The following is a 22327-nucleotide window of genomic DNA, read 5'->3' as shown; positions in this document are numbered from 1 at the left end:
TGTAAAAATCCTATAGCATCTTTGACTTTTCTTTTACTTTTGACATACCCCCAAAATCCTTTTTTATTGCTTTTGACATCTCTTGCAAGCCTTAATTCATTGTCAGCTTTAGCTACCCTGATACGTGCCCTACAGGATCTGCAGACTGCATTATAATCTTCTTTAGATATGCCTCCCTCTTTCCATTTAATAAACATTTCTTTCTTTCTTTTTAGCATGTGTTTAAGTTCTGTGTTCATCCATCCTGGTTTCCTTAAATGCTTCCCATTCTTCCTACTTTTCGGGATTGTTAACGATTGTGCTTTGAGAATCTCATTTTTAAAAATTTCCCATCCTTCCTGGACATTTTTGTCCTTAAGGACATCCAGCCATTGGATCCCTCCTATTCTCTTTCTGAGTCTCTTAAAATCTGCCTTTCTAAAATCTAACCTTGAAGTTTGAGTCTTCACATGTCTTCCTCCTCTAGTTATCCAAAATTCTATAATAGCATGATCGCTGCCTCCTAGGGTCCCAGCCACCTTTACCTCATCAACCATTTCCTCCCTGTTTATAAGGATTAGATCCAAAGTAGCAGATCCCCTTGTTTTCTCCCCTACCTTTTGGAAGATAAAGTTGTCAGCAAGAGAGGATAAGAATTTGCTTGACCTGTTAGTTTTACTTAATACTGCTGCTATGTACAAGAATATAACTACTATAATACTGCTCGTATGCGCAAGAATATAACTACTATAATACTTCTTCTATGTACAAGAATATAACTACTGTAATACTGCTCCCTATATAGAAGAATACAACTACTATAATACTGCCCCTATGTACAAGAATATAACTACTATAATACTGCTTCTATGTACAAGAATATAACTACTATAATACTGCCCCTATGTACAAGAATATAAATACTATAATACTGCTCTCTACGTACAAGAATATAACTACTATAATACTGCTCCTATGTACAAGAATATAACTACTATAATACTGCCCCTATGTACAAGAATATAACTACTATAATACTGCTCCTATATAGAAGAATATAACTAATATAATACTGCCCCTATGTACAAGAATATAACTACTATAATACTTCTTGTATGTACAAGAATATAACTACTATAATACTGCCCCTAAGTACAAGAATATAACTACTATAATACTGCTTCTATGTACAAGAATATAACTACTATAATACTGCCCCTATGTACAAGAATATAACTACTATAATACTGCTCCCTATATAGAAGAATATAACTACTATAATATTGCTCCTATGTACAAGAATATAACTACTATAATTCTGCCCCCTATGTACAAGAATATAACTACTATAATACTGCTCCTATGTACAAGAATATAACTACTATAATACTGCTCCCTATATACAAGAATATAACTACTATAATACTGCTTCTATGTACAAGAATATAACTACTATAATACTGCCCCTAAGTACAAGAATATAACTACTATAATACTGCTTCTATGTATAAGAATAAAACTACTATAATACTGCCCCTATGTACAAGAATATAACTACTATAATACTGCTCCCTATAAAGAAGAATATAACTACTATAATATTGCTTTTATGTACAAGAATATAACTACTGTAATACTGCTCCCTATATACAAGAATATAACTACTATAATACTGCCCCTATGTACAAGAATATAACTACTATAATACTGCTTCTATGTACAAGAATATAACTACTATAATACTGCCCCTATGTACAAGAATACAACTACTATAATACTGCTCGTACGTACAAGAATATAACTACTATAATACTGCCCCTATATACAAGAATATAACTACTTTAATACTGCTTTCTACGTACAAGAATATAACTACTATAATATTGCTCCCTATGTACAAGAATATAACTACTATAATACTGCCCCCTATGTACAAGAATATAACTACTATAATACTGCTCCTATATAGAAGAATATAACTACTATAATACAGCCCCTATGTACAAGAATATAACTACTATAATACTGCTCCTATATAGAAGAATATAACTACTATAATACTGCCCCTATGTACAAGAAAATAAATACTATAATACTGCTATGTACAAGAATAAAACTACTATAATACTGCTCCATATATATAAGAATATAACTACTATAATACTGCCCCATGTACAAGAATATAACGACTGTAATACTGCTCCTATATAGAAGAATATAACTACTATAATACTGCCCCTATGTACAAGAATATAACTACTATAATACTGCTACTATATAGAAGAATATAACTACTATAATACTGCCCCTATGTACAAGAATATAACTGCTATAATACTGCTCCTATGTACAAGAATATAACTACTATAATACTGCTCCATATATACAAGAATATAACTACTAAAATACTACCCCTATGTATACGAATATAACTACTATAATACTGCTCCTATGTACAAGAATATAACTACTATAATACTGCTCTCTACGTACAAGAATATAACTACTATAATATTGCTCCCTATGTACAAGAATATAACTACTATAATACTGCCCCCTATGTAAAAGAACATAACTATTATAATACTGCTCCTACGTACAAGAATATAACTACTATAATACTGCCCCTATGTACAAGAATATAACTACTATATTACTGCTCCTACGTACAAGAATATAACTACTATAATACTGCCCCCATGTACAAGAATATAACTACTATAATACTGCTCCTGCGTACAAGAATATAACTACTATATTACTGCCCCTATGTACAAGAATATAACTACTATAATACTGCTCCTATGTACAAGAATATAACTACTATAATATTGCCCCCTATATACAAGAATATAACTACTATAATACTGCCCCTATGTACAAGAATATAACTACTATAATACTGCCCCTATGTACAGGAATATAACTACTATAATACTGTCCCCTATGTACAAGAATATAGCTACTATAATACTGCCCCTATGTACAAGAATATAACTACTATAATACTGCTCCTATGCACAAGATTATAACTACTATAATACAGCTCCTATATACAAGAATATAACTACTATGATACTGCCCCTATGTACAAGAATATAACTACTATAATACTGCTCCTATATACAAGAATATAACTACTATAATACTGCCCCTATGTACAAGAATATAACTACTATAATAATGTGCCTATGCACAAGAATATAACTACTATAATACTGCTCTCTACGTACAAGAATATAACTACTATAATATTGCTCCCTATGTACAAGAATATAACTACTATAATACTGCTATGTACAAGAATATAACTACTATAATACTGCTCCTATGTACAAGAATATAACTACTATAATACTGCTCCATATATACAAGAATATAACTACTATAATACTGCCCCTATGTACAAGAATATAACTACTATAATACTGCTCCTCTAAAGAAGAATATAACTATTATAATACTGCCCCTATGTACAAGAATATAACTACTATAATACTGCCCCTATGTACAAGAATATAACTACTATAATAATGTGCCTATGCACAAGAATATAACTACTATAATACTGTTCTCTACGTACAAGAATATAACTACTATAATATTGCTCCCTATGTACAAGAATATAACTACTATAATACTGCCCCCTATGTACAAGAATATAACTACTATAATACTGCTCCTATAAAGAAGAATATAACTATTATAATACTGCCCCTATGTACAAGAATATAACTACTATAATACTGCTCCTATATAGAAGAATATAACTACTATAATACTGCCCTTATGTACAAGAATATAACTACTATAATACTGCTATGTACAAGAATATAACTACTATAATACTGCTCCATATATATAAGAATATAACTACTATAATACTGCTCAATATATACAAGAATATAACTACTATAATACTGCCCCTATGTGCAAGAATATAACTACTATAATAATGCTCCTATGTACAAGAATATAACTACTATAATGCTGCTCTCTACGTACAAGAATATAACTACTATAATATTGCTCCCTATGTACAAGAATATAACTACTATAATACTGCCCCCTATGTACAAGAATATAACTACTATAATACTGCTCCCTATATACAAGAATATAACTACTATAATACTGCCCCTATGTACAAGAATATAACTACTATAATACTGCTCCCTATATACAAGAATATAACTACTATAATACTGCCCCTATGTACATGAATATAACTACTAAAATATAATACTGCCCCTATGTACAAGAATATAACTACTATAATACTGCTCCTATGTACAAGAATATAACTACTGTAATACAGTTCTCTACGTACAAGAATATAACTACTATAATATTGCTCCCTATGTACAAGAATATAACTACTATAATACTGCCCCCTATGTACAAGAATATAACTACTATAATACTGCTCCCTATATACAAGAATATAACTACTATAATAATGCCCCTATGTACAAGAATATAACTACTATAATACTGCTCCTATGTACAAGAATATAACTACTATAATACTGCTCCCTATATACAAGAATATAACTACTATAATACTGCTCCCTATATACAAGAATATAACTACTATAATACTGCCCCTATGTACATGAATATAACTACTAAAATATAATACTGCCCCTATGTACAAGAATATAACTACTATAATACTGCTCCTATGTACAAGAATATAACTACTGTAATACAGTTCTCTACGTACAAGAATATAACTACTATAATATTGCTCCCTATGTACAAGAATATAACTACTATAATACTGCCCCCTATGTACAAGAATATAACTACTATAATACTGCTCCCTATATACAAGAATATAACTACTATAATACTGCCCCTATGTACAAGAATATAACTACTATAATACTGCTCCTATGTACAAGAATATAACTACTATAATACTGCCCCTATGTACAAGAATATAACTACTATAATACTGCTCCTATGTACAAGAATATAACTACTATAATACTGCCCCTATGTACAGGAATATAACTACTATAATACTGTCCCCTATGTACAAGAATATAGCTACTATAATACTGCCCCTATGTACAAGAATATAACTACTATAATACTGCTCCTATGCACAAGATTATAACTACTATAATACAGCTCCTATATACAAGAATATAACTACTATGATACTGCCCCTATGTACAAGAATATAACTACTATAATACTGCTCCTATATACAAGAATATAACTACTATAATACTGCCCCTATGTACAAGAATATAACTAATATAATAATGTGCCTATGCACAAGAATATAACTACTATAATACTGCTCTCTACGTACAAGAATATAACTACTATAATATTGCTCCCTATGTACAAGAATATAACTACTATAATACTGCTATGTACAAGAATATAACTACTATAATACTGCTCCTATGTACAAGAATATAACTACTATAATACTGCTCCATATATACAAGAATATAACTACTATAATACTGCCCCTATGTACAAGAATATAACTACTATAATACTGCTCCTCTAAAGAAGAATATAACTATTATAATACTGCCCCTATGTACAAGAATATAACTACTGTAATACTGTTCTCTACGTACAAGAATATAACTACTATAATATTGCTCCCTATGTACAAGAATATAACTACTATAATACTGCCCCCTATGTACAAGAATATAACTACTATAATACTGCTCCTATAAAGAAGAATATAACTATTATAATACTGCCCCTATGTACAAGAATATAACTACTATAATACTGCTCCTATATAGAAGAATATAACTACTATAATACTGCCCTTATGTACAAGAATATAACTACTATAATACTGCTATGTACAAGAATATAACTACTATAATACTGCTCCATATATATAAGAATATAACTACTATAATACTGCTCAATATATACAAGAATATAACTACTATAATACTGCCCCTATGTGCAAGAATATAACTACTATAATAATGCTCCTATGTACAAGAATATAACTACTATAATGCTGCTCTCTACGTACAAGAATATAACTACTATAATATTGCTCCCTATGTACAAGAATATAACTACTATAATACTGCCCCCTATGTACAAGAATATAACTACTATAATACTGCTCCCTATATACAAGAATATAACTACTATAATACTGCCCCTATGTACAAGAATATAACTACTATAATACTGCTCCCTATATACAAGAATATAACTACTATAATACTGCCCCTATGTACATGAATATAACTACTAAAATATAATACTGCCCCTATGTACAAGAATATAACTACTATAATACTGCTCCTATGTACAAGAATATAACTACTGTAATACAGTTCTCTACGTACAAGAATATAACTACTATAATATTGCTCCCTATGTACAAGAATATAACTACTATAATACTGCCCCCTATGTACAAGAATATAACTACTATAATACTGCTCCCTATATACAAGAATATAACTACTATAATAATGCCCCTATGTACAAGAATATAACTACTATAATACTGCTCCTATGTACAAGAATATAACTACTATAATACTGCTCCCTATATACAAGAATATAACTACTATAATACTGCTCCCTATATACAAGAATATAACTACTATAATACTGCCCCTATGTACATGAATATAACTACTAAAATATAATACTGCCCCTATGTACAAGAATATAACTACTATAATACTGCTCCTATGTACAAGAATATAACTACTGTAATACAGTTCTCTACGTACAAGAATATAACTACTATAATATTGCTCCCTATGTACAAGAATATAACTACTATAATACTGCCCCCTATGTACAAGAATATAACTACTATAATACTGCTCCCTATATACAAGAATATAACTACTATAATACTGCCCCTATGTACAAGAATATAACTACTATAATACTGCTCCTATGTACAAGAATATAACTACTATAATACTGCCCCTATGTACAAGAATATAACTACTATAATACTGCTCCTATGTACAAGAATATAACTACTATAATACTGCCCCTATGTACAAGAATATAACTACTATAATTCTGCCTCTATTGTACAAGAATATAACTACTATAATACTGCTCCTATGTACAAGAATATAACTACTATAATACTGCCCCTATGTACAAGAATATAACTACTATAATGATTCTCCTATGTACAAGAATATAGCTACTATAATATTGCCCCTATGTACAAGAATATAACTACTATAATACTGCTTCCTATGTACAAGAATATAATTACTATAATACTGCCCCCTATGTACAAGAATATAACTACTATAATACTGCTCCTGCGTACAAGAATATAACTACTATAATGCTGCCCCTATGTACAAGAATATAACTACTATAATACTGCCCCTATGTACAGGAATATAACTACTATAATACTGCCCCCTATGTACAAGAATATAGCTACTATAATACTGCCCCTATGTACAAGAATATAACTACTATAATACTGCTCCTATGTACAAGAATATAACTACTATAATACTGCTCCTATATACAATAATATAACTACTATGTTACTGCCCCTATGTACAAGAATATAACTACTATAATACTGTTCCTATATACAAGAATATAACTACTATAATACTGCCCCTATGTACAAGAATATAACTACTATAATACTGCCCCTATGTACAAGAATATAACTACTATAATACTGCCCCTATGTTCAAGAATATAACTACTATAATACTGCTCTCTAAGTTCAAGAATATAACTACTATAATATTGCTCCCTATGTACAAGAATATAACTACTATAATACTGCCCCCTATGTACAAGAATATAACTACTATAATACTGCTCCCTATATACAAGAATATAACTACTATAATACTGCCCCTTTGAATAAGAATATAACTACTATAATACTGCTCCCTATATACAAGAATATAACTACTACAATACTGCCCCTATGTACAAGAATATAACTACTATAATATAATACTGCCCCTATGTACAAGAATATAACTACTATAATACTGCTCCTATGTACAAGAATATAACTACTGTAATACTGTTCTCTACGTACAAGAATATAACTACTATAATATTGCTCTATGTACAAGAATATAACTACTATAATACTGCCCCCTATGTACAAGAATATAACTACTATAATACTGCTCCTATATACAAGAATATAACTACTATAATACTGCCCCTATGTACAAGAATATAACTACTATAATACTGCTCCCTATATAGAAGAATATAACTACTATAATATTGCTCCTATGTACAAGAATATAACTACTATAATTCTGCCCCCTATGTACAAGAATATAACTACTATAATACTGCTCCTATGTACAAGAATATAACTACTATAATACTGCTCCCTATATACAAGAATATAACTACTATAATACTGCTTCTATGTACAAGAATATAACTACTATAATACTGCCCCTAAGTACAAGAATATAACTACTATAATACTGCTTCTATGTATAAGAATAAAACTACTATAATACTGCCCCTATGTACAAGAATATAACTACTATAATACTGCTCCCTATAAAGAAGAATATAACTACTATAATATTGCTTTTATGTACAAGAATATAACTACTGTAATACTGCTCCCTATATACAAGAATATAACTACTATAATACTGCCCCTATGTACAAGAATATAACTACTATAATACTGCTTCTATGTACAAGAATATAACTACTATAATACTGCCCCTATGTACAAGAATACAACTACTATAATACTGCTCGTACGTACAAGAATATAACTACTATAATACTGCCCCTATATACAAGAATATAACTACTTTAATACTGCTTTCTACGTACAAGAATATAACTACTATAATATTGCTCCCTATGTACAAGAATATAACTACTATAATACTGCCCCCTATGTACAAGAATATAACTACTATAATACTGCTCCTATATAGAAGAATATAACTACTATAATACAGCCCCTATGTACAAGAATATAACTACTATAATACTGCTCCTATATAGAAGAATATAACTACTATAATACTGCCCCTATGTACAAGAAAATAAATACTATAATAGTGCTATGTACAAGAATAAAACTACTATAATACTGCTCCATATAAATAAGAATATAACTACTATAATACTGCCCCATGTACAAGAATATAACGACTGTAATACTGCTCCTATATAGAAGAATATAACTACTATAATACTGCCCCTATGTACAAGAATATAACTACTATAATACTGCTACTATATAGAAGAATATAACTACTATAATACTGCCCCTATGTACAAGAATATAACTGCTATAATACTGCTCCTATGTACAAGAATATAACTACTATAATACTGCTCCATATATACAAGAATATAACTACTAAAATACTACCCCTATGTATACGAATATAACAACTATAATACTGCTCCTATGTACAAGAATATAACTACTATAATACTGCTCTCTACGTACAAGAATATAACTACTATAATATTGCTCCCTATGTACAAGAATATAACTACTATAATACTGCCCCCTATGTAAAAGAACATAACTATTATAATACTGCTCCTACGTACAAGAATATAACTACTATAATACTGCCCCTATGTACAAGAATATAACTACTATATTACTGCTCCTACGTACAAGAATATAACTACTATAATACTGCCCCCATGTACAAGAATATAACTACTATAATACTGCTCCTGCGTACAAGAATATAACTACTATATTACTGCCCCTATGTACAAGAATATAACTACTATAATACTGCTCCTATGTACAAGAATATAACTACTATAATATTGCCCCCTATATACAAGAATATAACTACTATAATACTGCCCCTATGTACAAGAATATAACTACTATAATACTGCCCCTATGTACAGGAATATAACTACTATAATACTGTCCCCTATGTACAAGAATATAGCTACTATAATACTGCCCCTATGTACAAGAATATAACTACTATAATACTGCTCCTATGCACAAGATTATAACTACTATAATACAGCTCCTATATACAAGAATATAACTACTATGATACTGCCCCTATGTACAAGAATATAACTACTATAATACTGCTCCTATATACAAGAATATAACTACTATAATACTGCCCCTATGTACAAGAATATAACTACTATAATAATGTGCCTATGCACAAGAATATAACTACTATAATACTGCTCTCTACGTACAAGAATATAACTACTATAATATTGCTCCCTATGTACAAGAATATAACTACTATAATACTGCTATGTACAAGAATATAACTACTATAATACTGCTCCTATGTACAAGAATATAACTACTATAATACTGCTCCATATATACAAGAATATAACTACTATAATACTGCCCCTATGTACAAGAATATAACTACTATAATACTGCTCCTCTAAAGAAGAATATAACTATTATAATACTGCCCCTATGTACAAGAATATAACTACTGTAATACTGTTCTCTACGTACAAGAATATAACTACTATAATATTGCTCCCTATGTACAAGAATATAACTACTATAATACTGCCCCCTATGTACAAGAATATAACTACTATAATACTGCTCCTATAAAGAAGAATATAACTATTATAATACTGCCCCTATGTAAAAGAATATAACTACTATAATACTGCTCCTATATAGAAGAATATAACTACTATAATACTGCCCTTATGTACAAGAATATAACTACTATAATACTGCTATGTACAAGAATATAACTACTATAATACTGCTCCATATATATAAGAATATAACTACTATAATACTGCTCAATATATACAAGAATATAACTACTATAATACTGCCCCTATGTGCAAGAATATAACTACTATAATACTGCTCCTATGTACAAGAATATAACTACTATAATGCTGCTCTCTACGTACAAGAATATAACTACTATAATATTGCTCCCTATGTACAAGAATATAACTACTATAATACTGCCCCCTATGTACAAGAATATAACTACTATAATACTGCTCCCTATATACAAGAATATAACTACTATAATACTGCCCCTATGTACAAAAATATAACTACTATAATACTGCTCCCTATATACAAGAATATAACTACTATAATACTGCCCCTATGTACATGAATATAACTACTAAAATATAATACTGCCCCTATGTACAAGAATATAACTACTATAATACTGCTCCTATGTACAAGAATATAACTACTGTAATACAGTTCTCTACGTACAAGAATATAACTACCATAATATTGCTCCCTATGTACAAGAATATAACTACTATAATACTGCCCCCTATGTACAAGAATATAACTACTATAATACTGCTCCCTATATACAAGAATATAACTACTATAATAATGCCCCTATGTACAAGAATATAACTACTATAATACTGCTCCTATGTACAAGAATATAACTACTATAATACTGCTCCCTATATACAAGAATATAACTACTATAATACTGCTCCCTATATACAAGAATATAACTACTATAATACTGCCCCTATGTACATGAATATAACTACTAAAATATAATACTGCCCCTATGTACAAGAATACAACTACTATAATACTGCTCCTATGTAGAAGAATATAACTACTGTAATACAGTTCTCTACGTACAAGAATATAACTACTATAATATTGCTCCCTATGTACAAGAATATAACTACTATAATACTGCCCCCTATGTACAAGAATATAACTACTATAATACTGCTCCATATATACAAGAATATAACTACTATAATACTGCCCTTATGTACAAGAATATAACTACTATAATACTGCTCCTATGTACAAGAATATAACTACTATAATACTGCCCCTATGTACAAGAATATAACTACTATAATACTGCTCCTATGTACAAGAATATAACTACTATAATACTGCCCCTATGTACAAGAATATAACTACTATAATTCTGCCTCTATTGTACAAGAATATAACTACTATAATACTGCTCCTATGTACAAGAATATAACTACTATAATACTGCCCCTATGTACAAGAATATAACTACTATAATGATTCTCCTATGTACAAGAATATAGCTACTATAATATTGCCCCTATGTACAAGAATATAACTACTATAATACTGCTTCCTATGTACAAGAATATAATTACTATAATACTGCCCCCTATGTACAAGAATATAACTACTATAATACTGCTCCTGCGTACAAGAATATAACTACTATAATGCTGCCCCTATGTACAAGAATATAACTACTATAATACTGCCCCTATGTACAGGAATATAACTACTATAATACTGCCCCCTATGTACAAGAATATAGCTACTATAATACTGCCCCTATGTACAAGAATATAACTACTATAATACTGCTCCTATGTACAAGAATATAACTACTATAATACTGCTCCTATATACAATAATATAACTACTATGTTACTGCCCCTATGTACAAGAATATAACTACTATAATACTGTTCCTATATACAAGAATATAACTACTATAATACTGCCCCTATGTACAAGAATATAACTACTATAATACTGCCCCTATGTACAAGAATATAACTACTATAATACTGCCCCTATGTTCAAGAATATAACTACTATAATACTGCTCTCTAAGTTCAAGAATATAACTACTATAATATTGCTCCCTATGTACAAGAATATAACTACTATAATACTGCCCCCTATGTACAAGAATATAACTACTATAATACTGCTCCCTATATACAAGAATATAACTACTATAATACTGCCCCTTTGAATAAGAATATAACTACTATAATACTGCTCCCTATATACAAGAATATAACTACTACAATACTGCCCCTATGTACAAGAATATAACTACTATAATATAATACTGCCCCTATGTACAAGAATATAACTACTATAATACTGCTCCTATGTACAAGAATATAACTACTGTAATACTGTTCTCTACGTACAAGAATATAACTACTATAATATTGCTCTATGTACAAGAATATAACTACTATAATACTGCCCCCTATGTACAAGAATATAACTACTATAATACTGCTCCTATATACAAGAATATAACTACTATGATACTGCCCCTATGTACAAGAATATAACTACTATAATACTGCTCCTATATACAAGAATATAACTACTATAATACTGCCCCTATGTACAAGAATATAACTACTATAATACTGTGCCTATGTACAAGAATATAACTACTATAATACTGCTCTCTACGTACAAGAATATAACTACTATAATATTGCTCCCTATGTACAAGAATATAACTACTATAATACTGCTATGTACAAGAATATAACTACTATAATACTGCTCCATATATACAAGAATATAACTACTATAATACTGCCCCTATGTACAACAATATAACTACTATAATACTGCTCCTATGAAGAAGAATATAACTATTATAATACTGCCCGTATGTACAAGAATACAACTACTATAATACTGCTCCTATATGGAAGAATATAACTACTATAATACTGCCCCTATGTACAACAATATAACTACTATAATACTGCTATGTACAAGAATATAACTACTATAATACTGCCCCTATGTGCAAGAATATAACTACTATAATACTGCTCCTATGTAAAAGAATATAACTACTATAATACTGCTCTCTACGTACAAGAATATAACTACTATAATATTGCTCCCTATGTACAAGAATATAACGACTATAATACTGCCCCTATGTACAAGAATATAACTACTATAATACTGCTCCCTATATACAAGAATATAACTACTATAATACTGCCCCTATGTAAATGAATATAACTACTAAAATATAATACTGCCCCTATGTACAAGAATATAACTACAGTAATACTGCTCCTATGTACAAGAATATAACTACTATAATATTGCTACCTATGTACAAGAATATAACTACGATAATACTGCCCCCTATGTACAAGAATATAACTACTATAATACTGCTCCCTATATACAAGAATATAACTACTATAATACTGCCCCTATGTACAAGAATATAACTACTATAATACTGCTCCTATGTATAAGAATATAACTACTATAATACTGCCCCTATGTACAAGAATATAACTACTATAATACTGCTCCTATGTACAAGAATATAACTACTATAATACTGCCCCCATGTACAAGAATATAACTACTATAATTCTGCCTCCTATGTACAAGAATATAACTACTATAATACTGCTCCTATGTACAAGAATATAACTACTATAATACTGCCCCTATGTAAAAGAATATAACTACTATAATGATTCTCCTATGTACAAGAATATAACTACTATAATACTGTCCCTATGTACAAGAATATAACTACTATAATACTGCTCCCTATGTAGAAGAATATAACTACTATAATACTGCCCCCTATGTACAAGAATATAACTACTATAATACTGCTCCTGCGTACAAGAATATAACTACTATAATACTGGCCCTATGTACAAGAATATAACTACTATAATACTGCTCCTATTTACAAGAATATAACTACTATAATACTGCCCCCTATATACAAGAATATAACTACTATAATACTGCCCCTATGTACAAGAATATAACTACTATAATACTGCTCCTATGTACAAGAATATAACTACTATAATACTGCCCCTATGTACAAGAATATAACTACTATAATACTGCTCCTATGTACAAGAATATAACTACTATAATACTGCTCCTATATACAAGATTACTATAATACTGCCCCTATGTACAAGAATATAACTACTATAATACTGCCCCTATGTACAAGAATATAACTACTATAATACTGCCCCTATGTTCAAGAATATAACTACTATAATACTGCTCTCTACGTACAAGAATATAACTACTATAATATTGCTCTCTATGTACAAGAATATAACTACTATAATACTGCTCCTATGTACAAGAATATAACTACTATTATACTGCCCCCTATGTACAAGAATATAACTACTATAATACTGCCCATATGTACAAGAATATAACTACTATAATACTGCCTCCTATGTACAAGAATATAACTACTATAATACTGCCCCTATGTACAAGAATATGACTACTATAATAATGCTCCCTATGTACAAGAATATAACTACTATAATACTGCCCCTATGTACAAGAATATAACTACTATAATACTGCTCCAATGTACAAGAATATAACTACTATAATACTGCCCCTATGTACAAGAATATCACTACTATAATACTGCCCCTATGTACAAGAATATAACTACTATAATACTGCTCCCTATATACAAGAATATAACTACTATAATACTGCTGCTATGTACAAGAATATAACTACTATAATACTGCCGCTATGTACAAGAATATAACTACTATAATACTGTTTCTATGTACAAGAATATAACTACTATAATACTGCCCCTAATTACAAGAATATAACTGCTATAATACTGCTCGTATGTGCAAGAATATAACTGCTATAATACTTCTCCTATGTACAAGAATATAACTACTATAATACTGCTCCCTATATACAAGAATATAACTACTATAATACTGCCGCTATGTAAAAGAATATAACTACTATAATACTACTTCTTTGTACAAGAATATAACTACTATAATACTGCCCCTATGTACAAGAATATAACTACTATAATACTGCTATCTACGTACAAGAATATAACTACTATAATACTGCTCCCTATATACAAGAATATAACTACTATAATACTGCTCATATGTACAAGAATATAACTACTATAATACTGCTCCCTATATAAAAGAATATAACTACTATAATACTGCTGCTATGTACAAGACTATAACTACTATAATACTGCTCGTACAAGAATATAACTATAATACTGCCCCTATATACAAGAATATAACTACTATAATACTGCTCTCTACGTACAAGAATATAACTACTATAATATTGCTCCCTATGTACAAGAATATAACTACTATAATACTGCCCCCTATGTACAAGAATATAACTACTATAATACTGCTCCTATGTACAAGAATATAACTACTATAATACTGCCACTATGTACAAGAATATAACTACTATAATACTGCTCCTATATAGAAGAATATAACTACTATAATACTACCCCTATATACAAGAATATAACTACTATAATACTGCTATGTACAAGAATATAACTACTATAATACTGCTCCCTATATACAAGAATATAACTACTATAATACGGCTGCTATGTACAAGAATATAACTACTATAATACTGCTGCTATGTACAAGAATATAACTACTATAATACTACTTCTTTGTACAAGAATATAACTACTATAATACTGCCCCTATGTACAAGAATATAACTACTATAATACTGCTCTCTACGTACAAGAATATAACTACTATAATACTGCTCCCTATATACAAGAATATAACTACTATAATACTGCTCCTATGTACAAGAATATAACTACTATAACACTGCTCCCTATATAAAAGAATATAACTACTATAATACTGCTGCTATGTACAAGACTATAACTACTATAATACTGCTCGTACAAGAATATAACAGCTATAATACTGCCCCTATATACAAGAATATAACTACTATAATACTGGTCTCTACGTACAAGAATATAACTACTATAATATTGCTCCCTATGTACAAGAATATAACTACTATAATACTGCCCCCTATGTACAAGAATATAACTACTATAATACTGCTCCTATGTACAAGAATATAACTACTATAATACTGCTCCCTATATACAAGAATATAACTACTATAATACTGCTTCTATATAGAAGAATATAACTACTATAATACTACCCCTATATGCAAGAATATAACTACTATAATACTGCTATGTACAAGAATATAACTACTATAATACTGCTCCCTATATACAAGAATATAACTACTATAATACGGCTGCTATGTACAAGAATATAACTACTATAATACTGCTCGCACGTACAAGAATATAACTACTATAATACTGCCCCTATATACAAGAATATAACTACTATAATACTGCTCTCTACGTACAAGAATATAACTACTATAATATTGCTCCCTATGTACAAGAATATAACTACTATAATACTGCCCCCTATGTACAAGAATATAACTACTATAATACTGCTCCTATGTACAAGAATATAACTAATATAATACTGCTATGTACAAGAATATAACTACTATAATACTGCTCCATATATACAAGAATATAACTACTATAATACTGCTCCTATGTACAAGAATATAACTATTATAATACTGCACATATGTACAAGAATATAACTACTATAATACTGCTCCTATATAGAAGAATATAACTACTATAATACTGCTCCTATGTACAAGAATATAACTACTATAATACTGCTCCTATATAGAAGAATATAACCACTATAATACTGCCCCTATGTACAAGAATATAACTACTATAATACTGTGCCTATGTACAAGAATATAACTACTATAATACTGCTCTCTACGTACAAGAATATAACTACTATAATATTGCTCCCTATGTACAAGAATATAACTACTATAATACTGCTATGTACAAGAATATAACTACTATAATACTGCTCCATATATACAAGAATATAACTACTATAATACTGCCCCTATGTACAACAATATAACTACTATAATACTGCTCCTATGAAGAAGAATATAACTATTATAATACTGCCCCTATGTACAAGAATACAACTACTATAATACTGCTCCTATATAGAAGAATATAACTACTATAATACTGCCCCTATGTACAACAATATAACTACTATAATACTGCTATGTACAAGAATATAACTACTATAATACTGCCCCTATGTGCAAGAATATAACTACTATAATACTGCTCCTATGTACAAGAATATAACTACTATAATACTGCTCTCTACGTACAAGAATATAACTACTATAATATTGCTCCCTATGTACAAGAATATAACGACTATAATACTGCCCCTATGTACAAGAATATAACTACTATAATACTGCTCCCTATATACAAGAATATAACTACTATAATACTGCCCCTATATAAATGAATATAACTACTAAAATATAATACTGCCCCTATGTACAAGAATATAACTACTATAATACTGCTCCTATGTACAAGAATATAACTACTATAATATTGCTCCCTATGTACAAGAATATAACTACGATAATACTGCCCCCTATGTACAAGAATATAACTACTATAATACTGCCCCTATGTACAAGAATATAACTACTATAATACTGCTCCTATGTATAAGAATATAACTACTATAATACTGCCCCTATGTACAAGAATATAACTACTATAATACTGCTTCTATATAGAAGAATATAACTACTATAATACTACCCCTATATGCAAGAATATAACTACTATAATACTGCTATGTACAAGAATATAACTACTATAATACTGCTCCCTATATACAAGAATATAACTACTATAATACGGCTGCTATGTACAAGAATATAACTACTATAATACTGCTCGCACGTACAAGAATATAACTACTATAATACTGCCCCTATATACAAGACTATAACTACTATAATACTGCTCTCTACGTACAAGAATATAACTACTATAATATTGCTCCCTATGTACAAGAATATAACTACTATAATACTGCCCCCTATGTACAAGAATATAACTACTATAATACTGCTCCTATGTACAAGAATATAACTACTATAATACTGCCCCTATGTACAAGAATATAACTACTATAATACTGCTGCTATATAGAAGAATATAACTACTATAATACTGCACCTATATACAAGAATATAACTAATATAATACTGCTATGTACAAGAATATAACTACTATAATACTGCTCCATATATACAAGAATATAACTACTATAATACTGCTCCTATGTACAAGAATATAACTACTATAATACTGCTCCTATATAGAAGAATATAACTACTATAATACTGCTCCTATGTACAAGAATATAACTACTATAATACTGCTCCTATATAGAAGAATATAACTACTATAATACTGCCCCTATGTACAAGAATATAACTACTATAATACTGTGCCTATGTACAAGAATATAACTACTATAATACTGCTCTCTACGTACAAGAATATAACTACTATAATATTGCTCCCTATGTACAAGAATATAACTACTATAATACTGCTATGTACAAGAATATAACTACTATAATACTGCTCCATATATACAAGAATATAACTACTATAATACTGCCCCTATGTACAACAATATAACTACTATAATACTGCTCCTATGAAGAAGAATATAACTATTATAATACTGCCCCTATGTACAAGAATACAACTACTATAATACTGCTCCTATATAGAAGAATATAACTACTATAATACTGCCCCTATGTACAACAATATAACTACTATAATACTGCTATGTACAAGAATATAACTACTATAATACTGCCCCTATGTGCAAGAATATAACTACTATAATACTGCTCCTATGTACAAGAATATAACTACTATAATACTGCTCTCTACGTACAAGAATATAACTACTATAATATTGCTCCCTATGTACAAGAATATAACGACTATAATACTGCCCCTATGTACAAGAATATAACTACTATAATACTGCTCCCTATATACAAGAATATAACTACTATAATACTGCCCCTATGTAAATGAATATAACTACTAAAATATAATACTGCCCCTATGTACAAGAATATAACTACTATAATACTGCTCCTATGTACAAGAATATAACTACTATAATATTGCTCCCTATGTACAAGAATATAACTACGATAATACTGCCCCCTATGTACAAGAATATAACTACTATAATACTGCCCCTATGTACAAGAATATAACTACTATAATACTGCTCCTATGTATAAGAATATAACTACTATAATACTGCCCCTATGTACAAGAATATAACTACTATAATACTGCTCCTATGTACAAGAATATAACTACTATAATACTGCCCCTATGTACAAGAATATAACTACTATAATGATTCTCCTATGTACAAGAATATAACTACTATTATACTGCCCCTATGTACAAGAATATAACTACTATAATACTGCTCCCTATGTACAAGAATATAACTACTATAATACTGCCCCCTATGTACAAGAATATAACTACTATAATACTGCTCCTGCGTACAAGAATATAACTACTATAATACTGCCCCTATGTACAAGAATATAACTACTATAATACTGCTCCTATTTACAAGAATATAACTACTATAATACTGCCCCCTATATACAAGAATATAACTACTATAATACTGCCCCTATGTACAAGAATATAACTACTATAATACTGCTCCTATGTACAAGAATATAACTACTATAATACTGCCCCTATGTACAAGAATATAACTACTATAATACTGCTCCTATGTACAAGAATATAACTACTATAATACTGCTCCTATATACAAGAATATAACTACTATAATACTGCCCCTATGTACAAGAATATAACTACTATAATACTGCCCCTATGTACAAGAATATATCTACTATAATACTGCCCCTATGTTCAAGAATATAACTACTATAATACTGCTCTCTACGTACAAGAATATAACTACTATAATATTGCTCTCTATGTACAAGAATATAACTACTATAATACTGCTCCTATGTACAAGAATATAACTACTATTATACTGCCCCCTATGTACAAGAATATAACTACTATAATACTGCCCATATGTACAAGAATATAACTACTATAATACTGCCTCCTATGTACAAGAATATAACTACTATAATACTGCCCCTATGTACAAGAATATGACTACTATAATAATGCTCCCTATGTACAAGAATATAACTACTATAATACTGCCCCTATGTACAAGAATATAACTACTATAATACTGCTCCCTATATAAAAGAATATAACTACTATAATACTGCTGCTATGTACAAGACTATAACTACTATAATACTGCTCGTACAAGAATATAACAGCTATAATACTGCCCCTATATACAAGAATATAACTACTATAATACTGCTCTCTACGTACAAGAATATAACTACTATAATATTGCTCCCTATGTACAAGAATATAACTACTATAATACTGCCCCCTATGTACAAGAATATAACTACTATAATACTGCTCCTATGTACAAGAATATAACTACTATAATACTGCCCCTATGTACAAGAATATAACTACTATAATACTGCTCCTATATAGAAGAATATAACTACTATAATACTGCACCTATATACAAGAATATAACTAATATAATACTGCTATGTACAAGAATATAACTACTATAATACTGCTCCATATATACAAGAATATAACTACTATAATACTGCTCCTATGTACAAGAATATAACTATTATAATACTGCACATATGTACAAGAATATAACTACTATAATACTGCTCCTATATAGAAGAATATAACTACTATAATACTGCTCCTATGTACAAGAATATAACTACTATAATACTGCTCCTATATAGAAGAATATAACCACTATAATACTGCCCCTATGTACAAGAATATAACTACTATAATACTGTGCCTATGTACAAGAATATAACTACTATAATACTGCTCTCTACGTACAAGAATATAACTACTATAATATTGCTCCCTATGTACAAGAATATAACTACTATAATACTGCTATGTACAAGAATATAACTACTATAATACTGCTCCATATATACAAGAATATAACTACTATAATACTGCCCCTATGTACAACAATATAACTACTATAATACTGCTCCTATGAAGAAGAATATAACTATTATAATACTGCCCCTATGTACAAGAATACAACTACTATAATACTGCTCCTATATAGAAGAATATAACTACTATAATACTGCCCCTATGTACAACAATATAACTACTATAATACTGCTATGTACAAGAATATAACTACTATAATACTGCCCCTATGTGCAAGAATATAACTACTATAATACTGCTCCTATGTACAAGAATATAACTACTATAATACTGCTCTCTACGTACAAGAATATAACTACTATAATATTGCTCCCTATGTACAAGAATATAACGACTATAATACTGCCCCTATGTACAAGAATATAACTACTATAATACTGCTCCCTATATACAAGAATATAACTACTATAATACTGCCCCTATATAAATGAATATAACTACTAAAATATAATACTGCCCCTATGTACAAGAATATAACTACTATAATACTGCTCCTATGTACAAGAATATAACTACTATAATATTGCTCCCTATGTACAAGAATATAACTACGATAATACTGCCCCCTATGTACAAGAATATAACTACTATAATACTGCCCCTATGTACAAGAATATAACTACTATAAT

The 22327-nt window shown here is 29.4% G+C and overlaps 1 protein-coding gene across 2 annotated transcripts in view; it reads left to right on the top strand.

Moving 5' to 3' along the window:
• Positions 1 to 22327, top strand: part of OC90 (otoconin 90) — a 265718-nt gene that overhangs the window by 154642 nt on the left and 88749 nt on the right. The window lies entirely within an intron of this gene.

This window comes from Phyllobates terribilis, unplaced genomic scaffold (genome assembly GCF_046119375.1).
Source record: "Phyllobates terribilis strain yellow unplaced genomic scaffold, ASM4611937v1 Scaffold_4__5_contigs__length_816908805, whole genome shotgun sequence".
Classification (NCBI taxonomy): Eukaryota; Metazoa; Chordata; class Amphibia; order Anura; family Dendrobatidae; genus Phyllobates; species Phyllobates terribilis.
Note: the sequence above shows the minus strand (reverse complement) of the source record. Positions and strands in the feature narration are given on the sequence as shown.